General features: G+C 42.9%; 1 long non-coding RNA gene across 1 annotated transcript in view; it reads right to left on the minus strand.

The window, feature by feature from the left end:
* LOC115080621 overlaps window positions 1-27,328 on the minus strand; it is a 40,023-nt gene extending 12,695 nt beyond the window's left edge. The window contains exon 1 of the long non-coding RNA XR_003853611.1: window positions 27,250-27,328. This is a non-coding gene — a long non-coding RNA (uncharacterized LOC115080621). The remainder of the gene's footprint in view (window positions 1-27,249) is intronic.
* Window positions 27,329-27,852: the final 524 nt, after the last annotated feature.

The raw sequence follows: 27,852 nt of genomic DNA on the forward strand, positions 1-27,852 counted from the left end.
CCGTTCTAGACCTCTCATGATTTTAAACACCTCTATCATATCCCCCCTCAGTCGTCTCTTCTCCAAGCTGAAAAGTCCTAACCTCTTTAGTCTTTCCTCATAGGGGAGTTGTTCCATTCCCCTTATCATTTTGGTAGCCCTTCTCTGTACCTTCTCCATTGCAATTATATCTTTTTTGAGATGCGGCGACCAGAATTGTACACAGTATTCAAGGTGCGGTCTCACCATGGAGCGATACAGAGGCATTATGACATTTTCCGTTTTATTCATCATTCCTTTTCTAATAATTCCCAACATTCTGTTTGCTTTTTTGACTGCCGCAGCACACTGAACCGACGATTTCAATGTGTTATCCACTATGACACCTAGATCTCTTTCTTGGGTTGTAGCACCTAATATGGAACCCAACATCGTGTAATTATAGCATGGGTTATTTTTCCCTATATGCATCACCTTGCACTTAACCACATTAAATTTCATCTGCCATTTGGATGCCCAATTTTCCAGTCTCACAAGGTCTTCCTGCAATTTATCACAATCTGCTTGTGATTTATCTACTCTGAACAATTTTGTGTCATCTGCAAATTTGATTATCTCACTCGTCGTATTTCTTTCCAGATCATTTATAAATATATTGAACAGTAAGGGTCCCAATACAGATCCCTGAGGCACTCCACTGTCCACTCCCTTCCACTGAGAAAATTGCCCATTTAATCCTACTCTCTGTTTCCTGTCTTTTAGCCAGTTTGCAATCCAGTCTGAGAGGTTCAGAACTCGCACTATCTAGGAATTCAAATCGGAAAATCTTGGGTTGATCTTTCTAATGTGACTGGCCTCACTTGTGGGAGGTAAGGGGATTACACGTGGGCAGATGTTGGGCAGATCAAATGTAAAAGACATAACATTACATAGTAACGATGGCAGAAAAAAGACCAAATGGTCCATCAGGTCTGCCCAGCAAATTTCATATAGTAGCAACCGTTGCTCTGTGCAGGTTACCCCTATGTCTCCGTTAAGGGTAGTAACTGCCGCTCTGTGCTGGTTATCCCCATGCCTTTTGTTAACGATAGTAATATTAACAATCAGACAATGCAGTTTAAAAATATGCTTTGCTTTTGATCTGGGCTGTAGAAGCAATCCTGTGCTTTTTTTTCTCTTATGTCTGCATATCAGTCCTCTGGACCGTAAATGTTTGGGCCCAACGTTGGTTGTTGTCTGAATCAAATTTCCCTTCCCCTGCTAAAGCAGAGAGCAATGTTGCAATTGCACCAAAAGCATCAAGGCTAATCAGTTAATGGTGGTTATCCCCATGTCTTCTGATTAAGGGTAGTAACTGCTGCTCCATGCAGGTTACCCCCATGCACTCATCCACCACCCTCTCCGTGAAGAAATATTTCCTGACGTTGTATCTGAGAATTCTCCCCTGGAGTTTAATTTTGTGATCTCTAGTTCCAATATTTCCTTTCCAATGGAAAAGGTTTGAAGTTTGTGCATCATTAAAACCTTTCAGGTATCTAAAGGTATGTATCATATCTCCCCTGCCACCTCCTCTCTTCCAGGGTATACATATTCAGATCCTTCAGCCTCTACTCATAAAACTTCTGATACAGACCCCACACCATTTTGGTCGCCTTCCTCTTCCTGTCTCTATCCTTTTTGAGATATGGACTCCAGAACTGAACTCAGTACTGCAGGTGAGGCCTCACCACACCAAAGATCTGTACAAAGGCATTACTACCTCCTTTTTTTTTGCTGGTTATTCCTCTTTCTAAGCAGCCCAGCATTCTTCTGGCTTTAGCTATCACCTTGTCACATTACTTTACCACCTTCACAACGCCTTCCACTGCCAGGCACATTGTGAACTAACACAAAACCCTGCAAAAAAGACACTCAAAATCTATACTGCAATCCCATCGTAACACTATCACCCTAGGACCCTCTCCCAGTCATTGCACATTAGACTTTCACCCCCCATCCAGGGCTGGAGGAACCATTAGGCGAGCTAGGCCTGTGCTTAGGGCGCCGTGATTTAGGGGGCGCCGCGGCAGGCAGCAGAGTTTTGAAAGGGCAAAAAGTGCCCTTTCAAAATTCTGCCAGCCCCCAACACACTCTGTTTCTCCCCCAGTGCCACCCTCCCGACGCCCCCCCTGGTGGTCCAGCGGAGGGCCCAGCAGAGATCTGCTGCTCCCGGGGCCTCGGCTGCCACTAAGCAAAATGGCACCGGTGACCTTTAGCCCCTACCATGTGACAGGGGCCAACCAATGGCACCGGTAGCCTGTCACAATTTAGAGGCTGAAGGCCACCGGCGCCATTTTGGTTAGTGGCAGCCGAGGCCCTGGGAGCGGCAGATTGCTCCCGGGCCCTCCGCTGGACCACCAGGGGGGCGGCTGGCTGCCTGCCACGGCACCCCCTAAGTCTCGGCGCCTGGTCTCCGGCTGCGCCAATCTTCCTTTCTTCGGACACGTGATCGGCTAGACCGGCTGCGCTGATTTTCTTTCTGTGTGTGTGTGTGTTATGTTATGTGTATGTGAGAAAGGAATCTGCCAGTTTAAAAAAATGAAATGTGATAATACATATACCTCAACTTTTGTGCTGGTTTTGTTGAAAAGTTGGATGAAAGATGAAATTACTGAATTTTAAGCATCCCTCCTCTTCTGGAAAATAAAATTTAACAAAGTGGGTGGAGGCAAATACTAAAGTAAAAAAAAAATTAAAGTATTTAAAATATTCATCTCAGCAAAATCACAAATTTAAGATACTGATGCCAGGTGGGGTTTGGTTTTTGTTTTTTTTTTTGAAGCATAATTTAAGCATGAAGACTAGAATAGTTCCAATCTGAAACATTTTTTTTTTTTTTTTTTTTTTTTAAGCCTTTAGAAAATGTATATTTTTAAATGACCAAGACTGGAATCTTCCCATTTAAAAGGGAAGCTGACTAAGGATGTCTTTCTGTTCCATATCACCCACATGAATAATATGACTGATAGTTTGAAGAAAGACATTGCTGTTTGAAATATTTAATTGGTGTTTGGTAAAGCTTTCAAAATTTGCATGAGTCTTTAATTATTGGATATTCTATTCATCAGCTGTTTTGAAATTATTTTATTTGTATGGTTTTATAATTATGATTAATGATTTATATATCTTGACTTTATTGATTTGTTTCACGAGGAATGGTAAAATTTTTGTTTTTCCATTGTTACACTGTATAGAGTCTGGTGTGATGCGTTTTATAGTTCAGTTTTTGTCTGCACATTTCTATTTATACTTTATGTGGCTTTATTCTGTATTTGGTGAGGGTCTGTCTCTGCTCTGTGTGTGTGACCATGATGAGAGATTCTGCTAGCATATAGTGTCTGTATAGGGATCTATAGCAATCGGGTTTGTTTTGTTTCCTCAGTAGGTGGTGTATTGGTATTCTAGGACCCAGTGTAATACTTACCCTTGCTTTTTCACAGGTAGGGTTATTGTTGTTTGAGTCCTTGGTGTTATTACTGTTATGTTACGATGGGATTGCAGTATAGATTTTGAGTGGATTTGTTTTGCGGGGTTTTGTGTTAGTTCACAATGTGCCTGGCAGTGGAAGGTGTTGTGCTGCTGTTACTGTGAGGTGACACCACAATTTGAAAATATCTTTTAGTATGATGAGCTGTAAGGGAAACATCCAAGCTCCATTGTTTGGGGGAATTTCAGTGGATGCACAGAGTTACAGAACTGGAGGTGCAGGATTTATATTGACATTCTGTCCCTTCCTATATATTCCTCTACAGAAATATATTCTTCTACACAAATATACAGCTGACCTCAACACAGCAAAGCGCAATTTCTACACATCCAGAATTCATGAATACCAATTCAACCCGAGGACCCTCTTCTCATACGTCAAAGAACTCACCAACCCAATCCAGAATGACACAATGCCAAACTCCAACAACATCTCCAGTGACAAACTAGCTCAATTCTTCAAGGACAAAGTCGACAACATCATTGCCAAGATTCCCCATTCCCACAACGACTCAACAAATATCCCTCCTCCCATCCACATTTGGACCCAATTCACTCCTGTTGCATCTACAGAAATTGAACCCTTCATCAAAAAAACCAAACCAGCATCCCACCCCGTAGACTCCATCCCCATCAAAACCCTAAAACTCATCAGAGAGATTATTGCCAAACCTATAACCCAAATCATCAACCTATCCCTCGAACAAGGAATCTTCCCAGACAAACTCAAAAACGCCATCATCAAACCAATCATAAAAAAACCGCAACTCGACAAATCTGATCCTGCAAACTACAGACCAGTCTCCAACCTCCCATTCCTAGCAAAAATCATCGAGAAAACTGTCAACAATCAACTCACAGACCACCTCGACGCCCACAATCTTCTCCATCCAACACAGCACGGCTTCAGAAAACTCTACAGCACAGAAACGCTCCTCCTCTCCCTCACCGACACCATCCTCAGAGGCCGAGACAGTGGCAAGACATTTCTACTGATATATCAGCCGCATTTGACACCATCAACCACAGAACTCTCCTCACCAGACTTAAAGAGATCGGTCTGCAAGACACTACACTCAACTGGTTCAAATCATACCTCTCTAACAGATCCTTCATTGTCAAGACAAACTCTTCTGAATCCTCCCAAGTGCCCCTCACCCATGGCGTCCCTCAAGGTTCTTCACTATCCTCGACCCTCTTCAACATCTACCTCCTCCCACTATGCAAATACCTCTCTGATGCCAACCTCACCTACTTCGTTTATGCAGACGACATTCAAATTCTCCTCCCCATCACCAAATCCATTGAACTCACCATGGAAAGATGGAACAAACTCAGTTCAAATTTATCTCAACTGCTATCACAACTATCTCTCTGCCTCAACCAAGCCAAAACAGAAATCATTCACATCCAGGACGACCGTCCCGCTTCCCCCCTCGAGAGCACCCCCTCAAACAACACAGGAAGCGCAAACAACACTGGGATGCCAAACTTATCAAGAACCTCACTCACACCATCCACAAAAAACCTAGGAGTAACCATCGACAGCCAACTCAACTTTAAACGACACATCTCCAATATAATCAAAGATGGATTTTTCAAACTTCAAACACTTAAAAAACTCAAACCTCTCCTCCAACCGCATGATTTCCGAACAGTACTACAATCAATTATTTTCTCAAAACTCGACTACTGCAACTCCCTCCTCCTTGGACTTCCTGAAATCCACATCAAGCCCCTCCAAGTTCTACAAAACGCCGCCGCCAGAATTATCACCAATCACAGAAAATCCTCCCACATCACACCCACTCTCAAAGACCTCCACTGGCTGCCCATCACACAAAGAATCCAGTATAAAACCCTCACCCTTCTTCACAAAAAAATAAACAACAACAGAATGGTCTGGCTAAACAACAACATCCAACCATATTTCACACAAAGAAATCTCAGATCCACCAACTCAGGCCTCCTCTCCATCCCAACTCTTAAAAATGCTCACCTCAATACAACACGCAAACGAGCCATTACAATAGCTGGCCCTACCCTCTGGAACTCCCTCCCCCCACAGCTCAGAAACGAACCCTCACCGCAAGTCTTTAAAAAACAGCTCAAAACATGGCTGTTCTTGAAAGCATTCCCTCCTGAACCCCAACATCCTATAATAAACGCTCTTGAAAGCCTTACCGCATAACTTCTACTCTGCATGAACGCATAACCCCTCCCCCCTTCTCTATCCTCCCTTTCCCTGTCCCCCACCCTTCTCGTAACCTCCCTCTTCCCTGTCCCCCACCCTACTCATAACCAAGTCATATTGTACATATTGTATATAGGCTATATGCCATTTCTATATACCCACATCTAATATTTAATTTTAATTTTATTCATATGTTACAATGTTCCTTATATTTATTGTTTAATCAACTGTTCTCTTGTTACAATGTAAAATAGGGCAGTTCCGGCTCTATTCAACCTGTTTTCTGGAAACCGATGTGATATCTCGATCGAATGTCGGTATACAAAAGAAATAAATAATAATAATAATAATATTCCAGACTTCACTCTCATAGCCATATAGAATTAGTTGAATGAGGCTATCAAATAATTTTATAGTGTGAAATTGGCCAGCTTTTTAAAATTACGCAGAAGACTCTGGACTTTATTAACACTTTTTTTTTATAACCAATTTTAAAGCAGGATCCATGCTATAGGTGGGTGGTGATGAAGAAATGTCATTTTGGCTCCCCTCCCCCAACAATTCTTCTGTCTAGAGACGCCACTGATTTTCTGTGACCTTAAGCATTAGTACAAGAAGGATTAAGGGGGGGATGCTGGAAAGGCACACAAATGCATTGGCCCCCGGGCACCGGAGACCCTTGGTGCGCCATTGGGTGCGAGCCATATGGGGCCGCAAGCGGTGGCAAAGAGGAGTGGAGATTTGGCGGGCCGTGAGCAGTGCCCAACCTGCTCATGACCCAGAAAACCACATAATCAGCGGACGTGATCAAGAATAAGGTAGGAGTCAGGGCCGAGACCAGGGGGTGACAGCACGACCTGGGGGGAGTGCAAGGGAGAAGGCTCGCCTAGGGCGCCAAATCCCCTTGCATCAGCCCTGCCCCCATCACATACAACTCTTTTGAATTACTGCAGCTCACATGCATGACTGCACTTCTTGGCATTGAATCTCAACTGCCAAATCTTCAACTACTCGTCAAGCTTTCTTAAATCACCTTTCATTCTCTCTATTCTTTCAGGTGTGTCCTCTCTGTTACAGATCTTAGTATCATCCGCAAAAAGACAGATATTACCTTCTATCTGTTCTGCAATGTCACTCACAAAGATATTGAACAGAACTAGATCCAAAACTGATATGTGGGGCACTCCACTTAACACCGTTCTCTCTTCAGAGAAGGTTCCATTTATCATTACAGGATGTCTCCTGTCAGTCAACCAATTTGTAATCCATTCCAGCCCCTTGGCACCCACTCCCAGGATTCTCATTTTATTCACAAACTTCCTATGCGGGACAGTATCAAAAGCTTTGCTGAAATCCAAGTAAATCACATCGAGCCCACTTCCCTGAAACAATTCACTAATTACCCAATCAAAAATATCACTCAGATATGTCTGATAGGACCTTCCCCTTCTGAAGCAGGACCACAATTGCTCTTCTGCAATCTCGTGGCACTACTCTCGTTTTGAGGAATTTTTTTTTTTTTTTTAAATTAAAATCTCTGCTGATTTCAATAAACATAGAAAGGAAGGGTCTGGGGCATAGTGCATGGGAAGCTAGAAACATGCGGCTGGATCCCCACTAATATCTCACCCCATTTACTTTCATCTTATCCTTCAGAAATTCTGGATTCCTGATATGCAGCGGGAAATTCAGTACCAGGACAATGGATACTGGAAGGAAGTCAAAAGACTGGAATCTCCTTCGGGATGGCAAGATTTGATTCCAACGTTGGTTTGCTCATCAGTTTCTTTGGCGAATTTGAGGGTAGCCATGTTGCCTGCAGCCTTAGATCACAGCTCTTCTCAGCTTCAATCTTCGATGGAACATTTCTCTCCTCCTAAGAAACCAGCAGAAGTAACTTTAGATTCCCTATGGGGAAAAAAAGTGTCTCACTTTGGCCATGCCCTGGATATTTCCACTCATACGTTGGATTCCTTTGTGGAGAAATTAGACTCCTTGGTGAATGAGCATGAGGTTAAATTGGGTGATCATGAGAATAAGTCTCTTTGATCCCACAAGATTTGACTAAGATGACTACTATTCAGGCTCAAGTAGTTCAGGAACGGAATACCATTTCTAAAAGGGTTGAATTTCTGGAAAATTCTTCATGACGACTGAATCTCCGTTTTTTTTAAATTTCCTAAAGTAATTGTTGAACTTCCCATCATGACTTTGCAGAAATATTTTATGGACATCTTGAAAATTTCACCGGACTCTTTGCCATCTATAAATAAGGCTATTTTTTTTTTTTGCCTTCTCCTTCTAGTTCTGTTTCTCCTCCTTCTTTAAATGTTACTCAACTTATTGAGTCATCTGTTTATGAGATTATTGATCATGCCACCCTACTTGTTTCTTTGTTACTGAAGGGAATCTAAGTAAGATAATGTCTTTATATTTTTGTAATCTTAATTTTAATTTTCATGGGCAGGCCATTCATATTTTTCCTGACCTTTTGAGGATCACTCAGGAGTGGAGAAGAAGTTTTCTTTTTTTGTGACAGGAAGTATTGGATATAGGTGCTACATGTATACTTCGTTACCCCTGTAAATGCTGTATTACCTATCAATCCATTCGTTTTATTTTCTTTTCTCCTAAACAGCTTAGATCCTTTATTGATGCAAGGAAGTTGTAACATCTTCTCCAATTCCCCTGGTGGATCAATAATAGTTTGCACTTTATTTAGATAGGAGCATAATTCAATGGTATGGTTTTTTTTTTTTTATAGTTACCTTATAATCTCGTCTTTTTCTTTGCTTTTCTCTCTTTTTTTCTTATTTTGGAATGGTTAACAAATATTTGTTGATTATATATTGTTTTCCTATGATATTTCTTTGTTATTTCCATGTAAGATTCTTTACAATGATTGTATATGTGTTCTGATTTATAAAATGCCAAAAAATAAATGGAAAAAAAAGACTGGAATCGGGCTTGTAGGTAAGGAATAAAAATGGCACATAGGCACTTTTTGTCATTACTTTAGATTGTGCTCACACCTGCAATCATCCACTTCTCCTGTGCTACTGGGTTGACTTCAGGGCAGTTATTTGTGCTCCAGAACTCACACGTGCCTGCTTCCAAGCCAAAGCAGCATGTGCCCTGTAAAAGCAAGCTGCAGTCGCCAACATTCCTTCTGAGACTACAAAGTGCAGCTGAGTGACAGAGATCACAGATGCATGCATCCACAGCCCTGGTAGCAAATGGGAATGCAGGATCAGAGTACCTGGATGCTCGCTGTTGAGCTGGCAATGCAAATCTACAGGAATAATCATTGTAGTACTGTGTGATGTCAAGAATAGGCAGAATGCCTTCAGAGGATGCCCACTTCTAGGGATCCAGTGCTATGTGCCCAACTCTGAATGGGGACTAGTACATCCACAGGTCTTGAAGCAGCCCCCCCCCCCAAGAGGATAAAGGCTGGCATTGCCAAGGGATCAGATGCAGGGATAGCCAGCCTGGTTATTGGCTTCCCAATAACCAGGGTGGGGGCAGGGGCTAAGAGTATAGAGCCTTGGATCTTGAATGCTCCAGAAACTGAGGCCTGTCACAGATCCCTTTACCCAGACTTTGGCAGCCCAATATTCAGGATCCTTTGCTTCACAATTGGGTGCCTCGAGGCATTTCAAGGTAGAATATGGGCCCTTGACTCCCCTTATGAGAAAGTAATCATGCCACAGCATGGCATTATGGGGATAATGTAGCTGCACATGTGTTCTGTGTTGGGCAGGAAACCTCCATTGTCCTGTATTCTTAATTTCCTGGGGCAGTGGCATGATCACAAGGAAAGGTAATGCTGGGATGATACTCCATGATAGTTGGGTGGTTCAAGTGCAGCAATCCATTTTCTCATGTCCCTTGGTAAGTCATGTATCACTAGCTTGGCTGTAGGGGCTGTAGGAGAGCTCTTCTGAACAAGGTGAAAATTTGAGAAAGCCAGTCATACTGAGATGGTTCCAGTCAAGCTTGAAACAGGCATGAGGTAGCCAGTGGAATGGACAGGGCTCTGGAGAACCTGTGGAAGATGGAACACAAACAAAAGATACTATGGCTATGTGGGAATGATCAGCGATTCCCACAGGCCTGGAAACAAACTAATCTGATTCCAGTCTTGCTTAAAACAGAATATCTTTATTATGTCTTCACACATGCACAACAGTAGACTGTCTTCCTTTCAGCACAGTGTACTCTCTTTACTTACAGTTCAGTACTGCTTCCCTCAGTACTTACAGTTCAGCTTCATCTCAGATCTGTGTTTGGACAGTGTTATGTTACAGGAACTGCCTTCCTCCTGGAGACCTGGGCCTGGTCTGGTTATCCCCAACTGGATCCCAGTTCTTATTTCCCAGTCACCGGTTACACCCTCTGAGCCCCATCTGCTCCGCAGGATCCTGCCCATAGAGCATACTCTTCTTAAGGAATTTAAGGCGGAAAAGGCATCTAGCCTGGTCCTGCACAGGTAGGGAAGCACTAGGAGCACTGCCTCACATACCCCTCCTCTTACCTAGGACCATTAGATCAAGCATCCCTACTCACTCTTGGATCCCATTCAGGAGATTCTAAGACGTCTTATTCCCCTTCCTCTGGCTTCCCACCTGCTATGCCTGGTAACAGGGTCCTAGTGACATGGTAACCCCCATCTCTTAGAGTTACCCTCAACTGTGTCATAACCACAACCCAGTGTGCCATTCACGCAGTGCACATCCCCAGTCCTTTAACTGAGTGCTTTGCTGGCTCCAGGTTTGAATTGTACCCTGATGGAGCTTTATGGACCCAGTGGGGAACCACATTTTTTGGTTCCTATATAACCAGCTGTACCCACTTCTTGGCATCTGGCATATCTGCTGTAGAGCCCCTTCTTGGCTCCTGTGTCTTCAGTTGCTGGAGTCTCCACAGATTTTCCTCTGGGCTCTCTCTGGAATCTTCCTCCGGGTTCTTTGCAGCGCCTCCCTTTGGGATCTCCACAGTTTCCTCGTCTGTAGACTCTGGCCACTTACCCATGCCAGTCAGTGGCTCCTCCGCAGCCTCACTTGCTGGGGTCTCCGCAGCATCACTTGCTTGCCTTTCCATGCCCTCTCTCTCTCTGGGCTTCTCACAGGATTTGTCTCTGGACTCCTGGTAGTGTTTAGGTATGCTACAGGGTCTTCCTCATGATCACCTGCAGTGTCATCCTCTGGCCAATTGGTGTTACAGCCTGCTGGCCACTCTGTAGTGCTCCCTCCTGGGCACTCTATGTCACCACTTCTTGACAAGGCCCCGAGGCTCCATTCCAAATAGAAGTTGACCACGGCCCAGTGTGCTTCCTGGTTCTGTTTTTGCTCAGCCCAGGCCCGATAACTCCTTGCAAGGCTCTTTTGTAACTTTTTATCTCCCTCCTGGAGATTCTGGTCAGTGCTTGCCAGCTTCCTTCAGTCATGCTGTCAGACTGCTACATTTTGCTGCTGCAGTACCCTGGCTGCTCCACTTCAGGTTTTCTCTCTGACTGCACACCTTGCCTGCAGAGTAGCTTGCTTGCTGGAAGAGGGCTCCTCCCTGCTCCCATTCACTGCACCCTCAGCCCATTCTGGCAGCTTTTCCAGGGCCATACCCTGTTTAATACGGCCCTGCTGCTCCAGTGTTCCTTCCTCTTTTTTCTTTTTTCAAGGTAAAAAAAAAAAAGCCTGCATAACCAGCATCGACTAAATCATGTTTAATTCCCTATCTACCTCCAGCTGGGCTTCTCCCTTCAGCCGGTACAAACCTATCACTTCCTGGCTGTCCCTGCAACCAGGCTCACTCACAGTTTCCTCTCTCCCTCAAACTTTTAAACTTTGTTTTTTTTTCTTCAGTGTCTTCAGTGCAGTTTCTGAGCCACACCCTTTCACAAGCTACTGTGGTCTGTGCACTCCTGTGCTCTGTACTTTGTTTTAGAACCACAGGACCCCTGTGTTCTGTATTATGTTTAGGTCCTCTTCACAACTCTTAATGTACTCCAAATGGAGGCTGGAGGTGTTTTTTCTGTGCAAAGCTTTAGAAAAAAATCCCACTTTATCACTATATGTGAGAACGAGCAGTGATTCCCACAGGCCGAGAGACAAACTAGTCTAAATCCAAAGACAACGACAAACCTTTTCCGTTGCAAAAAAATCAGCAGAATCAGGGGTCACGATTTAAAACTCCAGGGAGGAAGACTCAGAACCAATGTCAGGAAGTATTTCTTCACGGAGAGGGTGGTGGATACCTGGAACTCCCTTCTGGAGGAAGTGGTGAGGACCAAAACTGTGAAGGATTTCAAAGGGGCGTGGAATAAATACTGTGGATCCATAAAGTCTAAAGGATGTGAATGAAGAGAAGAGGCATGGGGGTGGCTTGAGGGAATGATAGCTACTACCTGGAGATGAATATCCTTATTCAATAATGCGACTCCAACATTGATCTATGCTTCAACGGCAAGAGGAAATGTGGAAAAAAGAATTTGCAACCACATAAAAGCAGGGGAGTAGCTTGCTTGTTACGGCGGTTACTACCCCAAACCAAAAAATACCTGATACTTCACTTTCAATGCACATCCAGCAAAACTCTCTGCTTCAACGGCAGGGGAGGAAGTTTAACACTTCACACATATCCAGCATAGCTCTCTGCTTCAACGGCAGGGGAGGAAATTTTGACAATTCACGCATATCCAGCATAGCCCTCTGCTTCAACGGCAGGGGAGCAAGTCTGATATTTCACTTTCAATGCAAAGCCAGCATAGCTCTCTGCTTCAATGGCAGGGGAGGAAGTTTGACACTTCACGCATATCCAGCATAGCCCTCTGCTTCAACAGCAGGGGAGCAAGACTGATACTTCACTTTCAATGCATAGCCAGCATGGCTCTCTGCTTCAATGGCAGGGGGGAATGAAGAAAGGTGGATCTATATTCAGGCAACAATCAACAAGGACTGAATGACACAGTCTGAATAAATAGATAAGCATGGGTGTAGCTTGCTTATTGCGGTGGTTAATACCCCTAACTAAATTAAACTATTTCACTTAGATGCAGTTCCAACACTGCTCTCTACATTAATGGCGGAGGTGGAAGGGAAATAGAATCAAAAAAGGTTACTAAGAGCCAAGAGAAACAGATAAGTATGTGAGAGAAAAAAAAAAGTGTGAAAGCTTGCTGGGCAGACTGGATGGGCCGTTTGGTCTTCTTCTGACGTCATTTCTATGTTTCTATGTAAATCCAGCCTTGCTTAAAACAGTATTTCTTTATTACAGATTCACATATTTATTTATTTAGATTTTTATTCTACTTTTTGCACTTTAAAGTGGATTGCATTCAGGTACTATAGGTATTTTCCTATCCCCAGAGGGCTTACAATCTAAGTTTGTACCTGAGGCAATGGAGGGTAAAGTGACTTGTCCAAGGTCACAAGGAGCATCAGTGGGACTCAAACACTGGACTCCTGATTTGTAGCCCACTGCTCTAACCACTAGGCTACTCCTCCCCTCCACATATATGCACAATAGAAGATTGTCTTCCCTTCAGAACAGTGTACTTTACTTACAGTTCAATACTACTTCCCTCAGTACTCATAGTTCATCTTCATCTCAGTTCAGTGCTTGGACAGTATTACATTACAGGAGCTATCTTCTTTCTGGATATCTGGGCCTAGTCTAGTTATCCCCAACTGGATCCCAACTCTTATTCCCCAGTCTCTGGTATGCCCTCTGAGCCCCACCTGTGCCACAGGATCCCTGCCCATAGAGCCTACTCTCCTTAAGACCATGTAAATAGGGGAACACCAGATGCCAAGATGAATGTGCTGCAACTGGAATAGCCCTCAAAAATGCTAGGGAAGATAGGGGCATAGAGTAGAAGCCCCATGGATAGAAAGAAAAAGTGGAGAGAATCCTGGGGAAAGTGGAGGAGCATGAGTATAAGGGCAAGGGGGGGACAGTAATTCAAAATTCCTCAGATACTTTTGTGTCAGACATTTTATTGGATTCCAGCATGGCCAAATCTGCTACCTGGGACAGAGAAAAGGTAGCCCATGGAGGACCAAGATGGCATCCTGAAGGGAGTGGAAGAAGGCAAACGTTACCAGTGGATTATTGTTTTCTGCAAAATCCTGTCTTTCTCCATATCTGGTGATATGGTTAAGCATAAAGGGATGTCTTATGTGTTCACCTCTGCTCCAATGACTTCTGTTTCAGTTCCCATTGACAAATTTGCCATTTGTCAAGCAACTGGCCCTGCCTTGGAGAAAAATATCTTTGGTGAAGGATTTGGGCTATACTGAGCTGTTTTTGTTCCCCAACGAGAACACTCTATGCTATGGGGAATTGCTGCTTCCTCTGATGACATCATCTCCTGTTGACTTTTCTCCAATGGGAGCTATCACAATGCAGCAATCTCAGCAGGAGCTGCAAGGGAAGGACACTGATGAGTCAGTGGAAGTAGCGACAGGCAAGCCAAGCACTGGCAGAGTGGATGAGAAAGGAAAAGAATATTTTCTGTCCCCTACCAAGACTGATGGAATTACAGAGGTAGGATTTGGCCATGAAAGAGACTAAATCTAATTTTAAGCGTACTGGCAAAAAGTCTTTTTGTCACTGGATTTTCTCAGATTGTCATTTGAGGTACTCACGCAGGATGTCAAGCTGCAAAATATTTGGAAAGCTATTCTGTATTTTGGTTATGTAAGTTTCCAATTTGACTATCTATTATAGACATTATCTAAAATTCTGAGGATTGAGGAAGATTCTCAGACTCATAGTACCCGCCTAGATGTATTGTAAAAGAGGATGGATCAGTTTCAGAAAGCTAAGCAAACACTTGCTGATGGGAATCAATTAGTTTTGAATAAGGTAGACATTCTAAAATATTCTTTGTGAAGAAAGAATTTGTGGGTTTTATGATTTCTTTAATTACTGCCAAAGATATGTTTAACCCTTTGTACCTGAATTTTGGGATGGCTTAATATCAATATCACTTGTTATCCCGATAAACCGGTATAATCACATACTGATTTATTCCGTTCCCACGTAATACCGGTACAGGAGTCCTATGGGCAGCAAACAGTTAGCCACACCTCTAGACTATAATTAGCCTTTTACAGCATGCGCCTCTGCCGACAGCTGCGTGTGGCCTCTGCCTACAGCGTGGGCACCAACGCACTAGATTTCAGCCACATGATAGGCGATGACTTATGACAGCCATGTTTGTTTATGGAATTTATGGAAGTTTTTAGGGTACTTTGAGTATCATTTGGTCGTAATAATTTGTTGTTTTTAATAACTTAAGCATAAGAGGAATCCTTGTTCATCAAACAACGATGACCCTGGTCGGTCTAGGCGATCGAAAGCAAAGCCACAGAGAAAGACATTTAGTGCAAAGCAGGCATTACAAAAGGTGCTAGATAGTGATGTTGAGGAGTTACACCATTCAGAGATAGACTCCAGTGACAGTCCAGTTACAAGTGAAAGTGAAAGTGAGGATGAAGTTGTGGTCAGACCGGCAATAAAACGTGTGAGACATTGTAGTAAATTGAAGAACCAGCCAACATCACCATTTGTTTGGTCAAAGAACTATGTTCCTGTTAGTCGTACTAGTCAGCCTAGTACATAGCAAGCTGGACCTAAAATGGTGAGTGGACTTTCTTCTGAATCAAGTGCTGTTGATTTCTTTTCACAACTGTGGGATGATAGTAAATGGCAAACATTTGTAGATATGACAAACAATGAAGCTGAACGTTGTTTTCAGGCAAATCCTAAAGATTACTATGCAAGAAAATGGTATCTAGTGACTGTCAATGAAATGAAGGCATTCTTTGGCGTTAGGCTTTCCATAGAGTATGCAGTAGTAAAGCCCAGATATGAATCATACTGGTACAGAAAACGTCAGGGCTATCTCTTCCACACACCAGGATATCACAAGTACTTCACTCGTGATCGATTCTTGGCAGTATGGAAATTCCTTCATTATGTCAATGAAGCGATAAAACTGATAAAATCTACAAAGTGTGTCCACTTCTCAGTAAACTGCTTGCCAGCTTTCAGGAGCACTACACTTTGCATAAGGACCTGTCTTTGGATGAAGGAGTAATACCTGCCCAAAACCGTCTCGGTTTCAAACAATACGTGAAAGATAAACCCACAAAATGGGGCATCAAATGCTACATGTTATGTGAGAGTAAAACAGGGTATGTTTATGATCTTGAAGTATACACTGGAAGAAGTGAAGGTGAAGGTTACGTGACTGATCCTGACATCGGAGCTACTGGAAATGTTTATCGCTTGATGCATGGCCTTGAAAATCAGGGTTTTACAGTTTACATGGACAGGTTTTACTCATCACCAACACTGATGAAATTTTTGAGTGATAAGGGAATTGATGCCTGTGGAACTGTTATGACTAATAGGAAGTATTTTCCAAAGGAAATAATTTGTAAGAAAAAGGACCTGAAACGTGGAGAAAGTAATTACATGTGTACTGGGAACGTGTCAGCTGTTGTATGGATGGATAGACGTCCAATTTTTTTTCTTTCAACTTTTGATGACCCAACAGAAATCACAACTGTAAAAATAAAAAATAAAACTGGTGCCACAGAGCAAGTGAACTGCCCTGTGGTTGCAGCAAAGTACAATGAAAACATGGGAGGTTGTGATCACAATGATCAAATGGCCAAGTTACATCGCAGCAGACGCCATTATCGATGGCCTCTGAGGTTGATGATGAAATGCTTGCTATGTTTGGCTTACAATGGCTATGTCATTGAAAGTTATTTCGAAAGACAGAGACTGGCAAGCATTCAAAAACATTTATTGACTTTCTTGACAATCTGGTTATGGAACTAATTGGAGAATTTGTAAGTTCAGCACACACGCGGTCTTTTTCGTCATCACGTGATGTCAGACAGCTAATGGATGTTCGGTGTCACTTTCCAGAAAGAACACCAGAAGCTACCACAAACAATACCTGTGTAGTTTGTCATGAAAAATCCAAGCAATTTGCAAAAGCAAATCCATCAGTACCATGTTCTCAGAATCCACACAAAATGATTAAACTGTTATACGATGTTCTGACTGTAAGCAGTACATTTGTATTGCAGCTGGAAGTAATTGTTGGCGAGATTATCACACTAAGATGGAATTTTGGAGCTGAAAGTCCTGACTAAACATTTGATCTACAGCTACTGTTTTATTGACACTTCACTGAATGCAGTCTGACTGAGAACACAGTATAACAGCGATGAACGTTGACTCGCGATACATGCAAAATTGATAATTTATTAGGTTTTTTTTTAGTTTTTTATGCTCAGAAAAAATAAAAATGGTACTGTTTTTCATTGGGTTGCTTAGGTTTATGAGTGTCTTACATCATTTGGTTTTGTTCATTATACAAAACTGCATGAATAACCAATACTAATATAAAAAATAGCACATTGACAAAAATTATTGGTTTTCCCGAGGAGCTTAGGATTGACGGGTTTATTGCCATAGGAACCTAGGGTTCAAAGGCTTAAGAAATATTTGTTAGAAATTTAAAAAATACTTTCAGAAGCTTTACTGCCAATGTCTAAGGCTTATTTGTCTCCTTCATAAAAACAAAAAGAAACTAAAGAGGAAACTGAGAAGATTCTAGGTTGTTCATCATCATTGAATTTATTCAATGTTTCTGAATTGTTGGAGAAATCTAATGCTGATTTGGCTTCTAACACTATTAAGATAGTTCATTTTGTTTTGGAGCCAGACAGGGAATGAGTTTTGAGCAGATATTTTATCATATGAATGGTTCCTTTTTACAATATAGTGTGGCCACAGATTGGGAAACAGCCAGGAGTATAAAAAGGAGGCCAAACTCTGGCTGATTCCACACATAGGGGCAGATTTTTAAAAAGTACGCGCGTGCGTACTTTTGCTCGTGCACCCGGCGCAAACAAGATACGGCTACGCACGTATCTATTAAAATCCGGGGTCGGCGCGCGCAAGGCAGCCGTAACTTGCGTGCGCCGGGCCAGCTGCCAGCGCGCCATGTTCCGGTCCGGGGGCTGGTCCGGAGGCTGTGGCCACGCCCACGGAATGCCCCTGATGATGCGCCGCCGTGACACCCCCCCCGACACGCCCCCCCCCCCCCCAGGAAAGCCCCGGCACTTACGCACGTCCCGGGGCGTTGCACGCGCTGGCAGCCTATGCAACATAGGCTCGGTGCGCGCAGGGGGAGCTCGGGGCAGGTTTTCGGAGGGTACGCGCGTATCTTATGCACATACCCCTTTGAAAATCTGCCCCATACTATTTACGAGCAAAACCAAAGTACATCATAGGCTCCGCTTACCTCAGCAATCTTACAACAATCAAATATATGCAATCCTTGCTTAAGCTGGCTTCCTACCTTCTCTCTGGGGCCTCCCCAGCTTCTGGTCCTTGCCTTCTTATTCAAGGTTGTAGGGATCCTTCCTATCCTAGAATTCCTTGCTGGGCTGGCTCTTAAAAAGGACCGAGCTAGATAGCTGTGGCTGGTCCTTTAAGATGTTCTAAGGGATTTTTTTTGTATTTACTCCTTCAGACACCCTCCCCCTCAGCTTGGCCTTGTCAGGTCAATTGTCCAGTCATGCCCAGGCTAATTTCTGGCTCTTCCTCAAGGATATCCCACCAATGGGTGGACTCCACCAGATACCCTTGAGCTGGTGGGTTGCAAACTGGGGACAATCATGTTCCAGAGTGACTGGGTATAGGAGCTCGGGAAGGACTCCCACTTCCATAATGGTTTTTCCTGCCAGGGTTGTCAGCAGGACCTGACTAGTTGGATACTTCTGTTTATTGCCATGTATACAGGCAAGTGTCTCTTTTCTTTTATGACTGATGTGCTCTTTTTGAAACAGGTTCTCATGAATGAGAGTCTTGCCAGACCCTGAATCCACCAAAGCTTGGGTGGGAATTTTGTCCAGCTTCACCTAATCCAATTCAAATTCCTTAAGACCCTGATGTGGAATACCCATCAAGTTTTGCTATAGTGTTCATCCATTCGTGTTCCTACTTTCGATTCTCATTCTGGGGCTCTGCCTCCATCCCCTTGCTCCTTCTTGTGTTGTTATACCAGCTTGCATTCCCACTTCAATCCATAGGCACTCTTCATCCATATGGTCCTCTGTCTTACATAAAGAGCATGCCTGCGGGATGGTTTCCTCTTTGGCTTTTCCCATTCCTCTCAAGGTCTCTTCATTTTCTGCCTTTCCATACTGATAGTGGACTTCCTCATATCTGTTCCTTGCACAAAGGGCACAGAAGAAAAGTATCCGTAGCCTCATTCCTGGGTTGTGCCAGTATTTCCGATGTTCCCTTTTATTCTTCAATTTGCAGTTCATCTCTGCTTTGGAGATTTGCCTTTATCCAAGTGGACTTTACACTCTAGTGTTGGCTGTGTCACTAAGCTGACATCCATAACTTCGCTTCCCTACTAACAGTCCCTTGCCAAATGACCTCTCTTTCCACAGTTAAAGCCCATAGGAGAGACTGTGGCTGGTGGCCTGGATGCAGAAGACAAGCTTTCTGCCTCAGAGGGTATTTGCTTGGGTCATTCACTCTCACTGCTGTGCCAGGAAGGCTGTGTGGGCTGTCATTCTAGCTTCTGTACCACGTCTGGCATTAATTGTACCTGGTGGAAGGTGTCCACCACTTCTAGTGCTTTTTCCAAAATGAGTCCAGGGAGCCTACAGACCCAATTCTGCATAGGCTGTTTGAGCCTGTCTAGGAACTGTTCCAAAAGTGCCTGGTTGGCTACCTCAAAGCCAGTCTTTGCATTGAGATGCAGCCATTTCCATCTGGTATCTTTCAGTCAGTGAAACAAATTTCAAGGACTTTTCCAGGGCTGCATAGCACCCCGCAGAAACTATTGACAGAAGGTTTCTGAAGTATATCCTTCCCTTTCTAGGATGGTGGACTTGACTTCAACATAGGTGGCCCTCCCTTCTGGATCGGCTACTTGGAAGCTTGCTTGGCTTAAGCAAATTTGTCCAGTGTGTGTTCCAGTTAACTTCTGGTCAATCCATCATGCAGTCACTCCTTTTAAAGTTTATCAAGAAGATCTCCAGGACCTCCCCTGCCTTCATCTTAAATAGGACAGGAGGTGGCAGATTCACCCAGGTTGTGGTAGCTGGCAGCTGGATGAACTGGTCATACAGATTTTGAACGACTTTCTAGAGCTGCTGCTGGCCTTCCGCCAGGACTTGTATCACCTGTTTCAAGTTATTTGCTCTTCCACTTATGCAAGCCAAAGGTTTGGTGAGTCTCTGGGGAAGCAGAGTTACAGAAAAACAAAACAAAAAAAAACAACACTCTTTTTGGCCAGAAAAGCCCTTGCTAACTGGTTATTTTCATAGTTGCTTCAGGTGGGGCTAACTCCCTTGGTCTGATATAACACTCTTTTGTTTTCTTTCTTCTTCTATCTGTGCTTCCTGTTTAGAACGGGGATCTCACTTCTGACACCATATGTAGTCGCTTGGGAGCAAAAGCTAATGAGGAGTGGAGACGATGAGCGGTATAGAGTAATAGGTACAGACCACAGTAGTAGGTAGTATAGCACTGGTTATGTTCATGGAACCTTGTCTTACAGAGCTCAATCGAAGAAACTTAAAGAATTAATTTTAACATATTCATTGTTTATTCACAGTTGCTTGAAGAGAACAGAGGGACCAAAAATCTTTTCTTTTCAAGCAACTGTGAATAAACAATGAATATGTTAAAATTAATTCTTTAAGTTTCTTCGATTGAGCTCTGTAAGACAAGGTTCCATGAACATAACCAGCATTATACTACCTACTATTGTGGTCACTTGGGAGCAGCCACAAGTTAGGAAACAGCTAGGAGTATAAAAAGAAGGCCAAACTGTGGGTGATTCCATACAAACATTATTTACATGCATAACTAAAGTACAGCATAGAGGCTGCTTACCTCAATCAAATATACTCAGTCCTTGGCTTCCTGCCTTTCCTTTGCGGTTTTCCCAGCCTTCTGGGCCCTACCTTCTTATCCAAGGCTACAGAGATCCTTCCTGGCCCAGAATCCCTTGCTGGGTTGGCTCTTACAGAGGACTGGGCCAGATAGCTGTGGCCAGGTGTTCTGAAGGAGTTTCTTAATTCGCCCTCACAGGTAGTACAAGTTTTTCCTGTTGTAATGCATGTAACTCAGAAAAGGAGGAAATGTTTTCTGGTTTTACTTTTTGGAACTCATTTTCTTCTTAAATTTCCTTTTAAATGTTTTTCAAAAATATCAGTGAAATTGTTTTGTGTTTTTTAGTCCTGAACAATTAGAAGAATGTTTGTTTAATAAGTCTGTATAGATTATCCTTTTTTCTTTCAATTGCGACTGGGTTAAAATGTACATATTATAATTTTAATTACTTTTCCTTCAAGTTTTACAGATTTTGTTTAGATTTAATTAGTATTTCCTTTATTGATTGACTTACCCTTATTATATTGTGGATCTTATTAATACAGGATTTAGGCTAATATATCATGTTTCCTATAAAACGTTTTTTTCCTGTTAATTTGTAACTGCCTAGATCTGTATGATTTTTCATTGGGGTATAATGGCTTGAGATGTTAAATTTAAAATGTAATAAATATTAAATATAAAAAAGGTGGCCCATGTGACCTTAACCCTGGCCAGTATCACACAGCTCTGGAAGGGTGAGCAATAATCATAGCAAGAAACCATATTTCAGAATCTCTATAGTCTCGTACCGGTATCATTTGACTCACCTTGCAATTGCCGTGGTTCATGACAGCTTGATTTGATGATTATGTAATCTTAAACCCAGTCTTAAAAGGTCCAACTGAGTCCTGAGATTACCGCCCAAAAATATTAAACAACATTGCTGGTCTGTGGTAGGCATGCATTGCATTCCAAAAGGACATTTGGAAGTGGGATGGCTTTAACCACAAAAACCCTTTGTCATCAGCCATAGCCTTAAGGTTTGCTTCAAACTATGCGCAAATAATTTCCCCAGCTTACTGGTATGGAGAAGAGATTATGAGGTCCATATTCAGTCACTGTCTAGATATATATTCAGTAGTGCAGTCGCACTATTGAATATGGCAGGCTCTCTTAAAGTTAACTGGCTAGCTTTATCCGGCTAACTGTACCACAATTGTTGCAATTCCCACCTACAACCACAGAGAGAGAGACAGAGCAAGCATAGCTATAAGGCCGTCATAGTAGTTAGGTATTTATATCTCTATATGAAGCCCACCTAGTTACTTGAGGTGAGGTTTAGGTAGGAGTGTAGAGGTTAGGGGCCACTTTGACATTCAGAGTGAGACGTACGAACAGAACAGTAGACTCTTGTGAAGATTTGATGACCTTCGGAGTTGGAGAACATTGTACAAATCTCATCTTTGTGTGAGTTTCCTCACTCCAAAAGTCATCAAATCTTCACAAGAGTGTACTGTTCTGTTCGTACGTCTCACTACTTCCAGCTGTGTGGGCCAAAGCTAATAAGGCTGCTACTTGCAGCTGACGGGACTCCTCCTCCCCTTTCAGCTTCACTCTGAAACTCCTCATTCTGCCTGCCGGCATGGGCTCTGGTGACTTCCTCTTCTGGGGCCCTCACAGGCCTTCTTCGCTATGCACCCAGAGTTTTCCTGAGTTTGCCCAGAGACCTGACATTTCCTTTGGAATTCGGGTCAAATCCAGAGTTCCAAAATATGCATAAAAAAACTGTTACAAATGATCAGGGATGCTCGGGTTCCTTTAGATACGGGGGCATCTTGTCTGGTTCTGGCCATCTTTTATTTTATTTGCCTAAACCACAAGAGTCAGGAATGGGAGGAGTTTGTCAGTCTGGGTGGGTAACACGATTAATCAGAATACATTTACTCAGACCACATTTGGGGTGGGACTGGGGGAAGGCCATGATGAAAGTGAGGTGGAAGCACATGGGGCAGATTTTCAAAGGGGTACGCGCATAACCCCGAGAAAGTGCCCCTGCGCATGCCGAGCCTATTTTCCATAGACTCGGCGACGCACGCAAGCCCCGGGATGCGTGTATGTCCCGGGGCTTTGAAAAAGGAGCGGGAAGGGGTGGGGGCGTGGGCGTGGGCAGGGCGCCGGTCCGGGGGCAGGACCGAGGTGTCTGACATGGCAGCCGGCCGGCAGGCAGGCGTAACTAAGACAACAAAGGTAGGGGGGGATTTAGATAGGGCTGGGGGGCGGGTTAGATAGGGGAAGGGAGGGGAAGGTGGGGGGGAGCGGAAGGAAAGTTCCCTCCCAGGCCGCTCCGATTTTGGAGAAGGAGAAAGTGTTTTACACCTTCCTTCTGTCAATGAGGGTGGCTAAAAATTGTTGTATGTGAATATTCTAATAAAGCTGTTAGCTGTTTCCCTCTTTTTAATAAAGGAAATGTGATTTAAAATTGTGTGGGATTATGCTGATATTCTCCATAGGATCGGGCGATAAAATTGTAAAATGGGGAAGGAGTGGCAGGAAAGAAACAAAAGGTATGGCCTACCTTCTTCTGTTTTAACACTGGTTTGCAATTCTCCTGCATCTTTAGCTCTGGTCTCCATGTGCAGTGGTGCCCCAGGCTCTCAATTAGTACCAGACTTCTTTCTTCTGGGCACAAAAGCTGAAGAAGAGAAGTTTTACTTCACAAATACAGGCAAAGTTCTCAATGGACGGCCGGCGCCATCTTGTGCTCCTACCATGTGACAGGGTCTGACCAATGGCACCGGTAGCCCATGTGACATAGTAAGGGCAAAGGCTATCGGCGCCATTTTGATTACCGGCAGCCGACAGCCCAAGTGCAAGAGATCGCTCCAGGACCCACACTGGACCACCAGGGACTTTTGGCAAATCTTGGGGGGTCAGGAGGGTGGGGGGTTGTAGTTAATTAAATTTAAAGGGTTGGGATGGGGTGGGGTTTTTTTTTGTTTTTTTAACTTTAATGGGAAACGAATACCATACGTAACTAATGGACGAATTGGGGTCCCCCAAAAACGGATGTAACGGATTTGGGTCCCGATGAATACAAATACTGAATCGAACGTATCCGTCCCTGCTGCACATCCCTACCAGGTAAAGGCATAAAACTCAAAACTGCAGCTTCAATTTGGCAGGTTCCATAGTCTGCTTCAATACATAATCTTTTCTTTTTATTTCCTACAAGGAAACAGGCCAGTTTAGTTCAGTTCAGTCAAAATTTCAGGAAGATCAGGGACATTGTCATGTCAAGAAAAATGTTTAAAGATGCCCTGCTTATTTCTGATTTTCTGCTACTACTAGCATTTCTATAGTGGTACTAGATGTACACAGTACTGTGCCGACACACATAAGAGAGAGAGAGACCTTATTCCGTGGAGTTTACAATTTAGTTAAGACATATAGACAATAATAGGAGGTTTTGAAAAATGCAGTTATTACAGTAAACTTTAGTGATAGCCTTTTGGGAATCTCCACTAATGACCTTAATTCTTAAATCCTTTTGAGCTAGGTAGAAGAGGGAGGGGTGCACTATTTCAGAACAGCTCACCACATTGGTTGCTGGAATGGCCAGCCCCCTGCTGGTACAAAAGCAGCTTTGATCATAGCTAGGTGTGGCATTTTTGATTAGCGGTTAGAGGTCAAGGAGCTGTTTTTCCTGAGCTGATTTTTTTCCCCCCTAGGTGATGCACTAGGCCTCTTGGTCTAGAACCTGCACTAAATAGGAAGGGGGCAATTTTCCTGGCTGGTACACAAACTGTCCAATAAGGGTGTCCTAGTCATAAAGGGATTTTTTGTTTTCTGGAGGTTTTGCTGTGAGAGCCCTGGTACCCCTAGTTCAGAGGATTTCAAGGAGTCCCTGTTCTGCTGCCTTCTTTGTCACAAACCATGGATGGATCAAGGGTGACTCACTGCAGAAGAATTACAGTGCTTTTTGACTTTTGTGAAGTGTTTAGCCTTGTGTTTTGAGGTAAAATTTTGCTGCCAACCTTTCTACCCTGAAGTGGGGACAAGCAAGAGAGCTGTTTTGTTCTTTGCTGCCTGGACCTTTCATAAGACCGACCCTGTGCAGGGATGGATTGACCTATTGGAGGAATCGGGCATCTCCCGGTGGACTGGTCGCACTGCTCACATGGTTTTCATCTCAGCTCCTGAGATGAAGCCACAGAAGGTCTTTGGTAGGGACACGACAGAATCCAACCCGTAATGGCCCGAGGGAGTTCTTGGTGGGGCCACAACAGAGCCCAACCTGATGTAGCCAGAGAGAGGTCTCGGCAGGGCCGCGATGGAGCCCAATTAACCCACAGTTAGAAGAAAGGCCTACAGCCCGGGGTTGACAGAAAGACACATCTGGCGGTAGGAGGGCCACCTCCCCTTCTGCACTAAACATGGGACATTGCAGGTGCGGCCAAGGCGCAAAAGAAAGGGCGATGCCTGAGAGGGCTGTGTGTCTGTATTACAAATAGAGAGCTTGCATGTATGTATGAGAGAGAGAGAGCACGTGCATGTGTGCATGAGAGCAACTGCATGTGGATGAGAGAAAGCACCTGCATGTGGATGAGAGAGAGAGTGTGCTTGCATTGTGCATGAGAGCTTTTGGATGTATATCAGAGAGAGAGCCTGTGTGTGTAAGCCTGGCATTATGTATGAGAAACAGAGAGCCTGACTGTGTATGAGTGCCTGCATGTGTATGAGAGAGAGAGAGGATAAAGATTGTGTGGCCCCCTTCACCCAAAAAAACAAAGATGATCGGTGTCAAAGGGATTCTTTATTAGAACTGTGCCTGACTCTGGCCGAGTTTCGCTCTTGTGAGAGCTGCCTCAGGGGCTACAATAGATAACATTGAAATAGAATATAATAAAAACAAAACACACATACATGTATGAGACAAATTAACATACAAATAAATAAAAATAACAACATGAATGGTTGTGTATCAGAATTTAATGTGTTTAAATACATATCAAAATGCAAATTTAACTTCAAACCAATCTATTGCACACTTACATTGAAACCTCAAATGAATGAATTGGGAGACATTACTGCCTGAAACTATGATTGATCACTGTATGTACTAAATAGGCTTATTTTTGTTTTGCTTATTTAACGAATCTATAATGACTTTATATGTGTGTAAACAATGCTTTGGACATGGATGCTTGACAGGTGGAAAGAGTGCAAACGTGGTGAGGTACCTGTGCAGAATAATTCATATGTTCAAGCTCCTTCAATTGTAATCATCAGAAAATTATTGTGACAATGCTAAAAGAGAAACTAGATGTAAAACTGGAGTATGTACATACCACACAGTCAGGATTGAATCAAAATACATAATTGTTGTGTTGGGAACTTAAAACTATTTAAAAATGACAACTAAAATAGAAATACAAGTAAAAATGTATTAAATAAAAATAAAAAATAAGAAAAAAGTTATACTAAAATCCAGATCAAAGTAAAATAATAAAATTAAAATTAAAATGTATAATCCAAATATGTATGTTATTTAAAATGTCCCGTGGTATATCACATGGTGGATAAATGTAATTACAAATGGTTTTTTTTTAACCTTAATGTCAACAGTTTCTTGGAACCATGTCACAGGTCGTCTCCGTGTTATTATTTGTCTCAAGAGTAGTGTCAGATACTCATTGAGGTATTAACGAGCCTAGCAAAAACAAATTGTGTCAGATGGTTGCTTGATCAATACAATGTGATAGTGTTGACACTATAGGTTACCGTAAGTGTTCAGAAATCGAGATAAAAAGTAAAAAAATGATATATATAAAAAATGTAAAGGGGGGGAAGGGCGATGTCAGGGGTTTAGCAGGGCTGCGGTATTAGATGCGAGCGGACAGAAATCATACAATACTTTCATTTCCTTCATCGATGGCTGACGCAAAAGCGTTCTTTAGTTGAAAATTTTTGGTTGAAAAAGGCAGGGAGCTCTAAAAATTCTTTCCACATTCTTTCCACATTCTTTTAATTCTATACCGACATAAAACGAAGTGTTGACTGCAGCGCATAACAGAAACAAGTTTGCGGGTCCAGACAACTGGGGCATTTAAATATGGATCTCGCAAATGTTTGTTAAAAAAAAAAAAAACAACAACAACCCGCCAAGGAGTATCTTTGACTTGCTCAATGCCATTGCTGTGTCTGAATGTATGAACTGGCAAAACAGAGCGGCACAGAGGCCGTGGCTGATAAAAACTAATTTTTAATACCCAGTAAAACTGATACGTGGCTCTAACTTAAATCTTATTCTTTTTTTCGTTTTATATTTGAGATGTCCCATAGATGCCAAATTTGAGAAAAAAAATTTTCAATACAACGAGCTCGCAGAGTTGGAAGAATCCCGCCAAAATGAGTGTCTTTTGGCCTGCTCACGTCATTATCTAATAAACAGGAACGGCGTAGTCATCGTGGTATAAGAACATATAAAGAATGTCAGGGGTTTTGGCGGGGCTCTGATATGTTTGCATTATACTCATTGATGGCTAGCGCGGCAGCATTCTTTTGTTAAAGAAGTATTTATTAAAATCGACGGGGAGCTATAAAAACACAAAACGAAGTCTTACCTGCAGCGTGTAGCAGAAAGAAGTTTGCGGGTCCAGACTACTGGGGTATTTAAATATGGATCTTGCGATGTCTGTTGAAAAACCCCGCCAAAACCGGTCTTTTGCCATGCTCACTGCCACCTTCATTAACATGCCATTGCTGTGTGTGTATGTGTGAACCGACTAACCGGGGGGGCACAGTGGCCGTAGCTGATAAAAATAGATTATTTAAAAACAGGAAAAAAATCGATACAAGGCTCTAACCTAAAACTTTGCGGTTTTTTTTTTTTTTTTTTTAAATAAACAGTGTATGCCAAACTAGAAGGAAAATTCAACGTGACAAGCTCGCAGAGTTAAAAAGATACCGTCATAAACAAATGTCTTTTGGCATGCTACTGTGATTATCTAATAAACAGGTATGGCATAGTCTTCAAAAAAAAGGGGGGGGGGGGGGGCAATAAAAGCCAATGAATTAAGTGTGGTTTTAGATGTGAATATCTTAAAAGCGTATCAATTAAAATATTTTAAGTTATATTTTACATGCGTTATACGAGAGACATCATCGATGTTATTCTTATGTGTTAAACAAGGGACATGAGAATTTGTTAAGATTGGTATGGGATC

This window comes from Rhinatrema bivittatum, chromosome 1 (genome assembly GCF_901001135.1).
Source record: "Rhinatrema bivittatum chromosome 1, aRhiBiv1.1, whole genome shotgun sequence".
Classification (NCBI taxonomy): Eukaryota; Metazoa; Chordata; class Amphibia; order Gymnophiona; family Rhinatrematidae; genus Rhinatrema; species Rhinatrema bivittatum.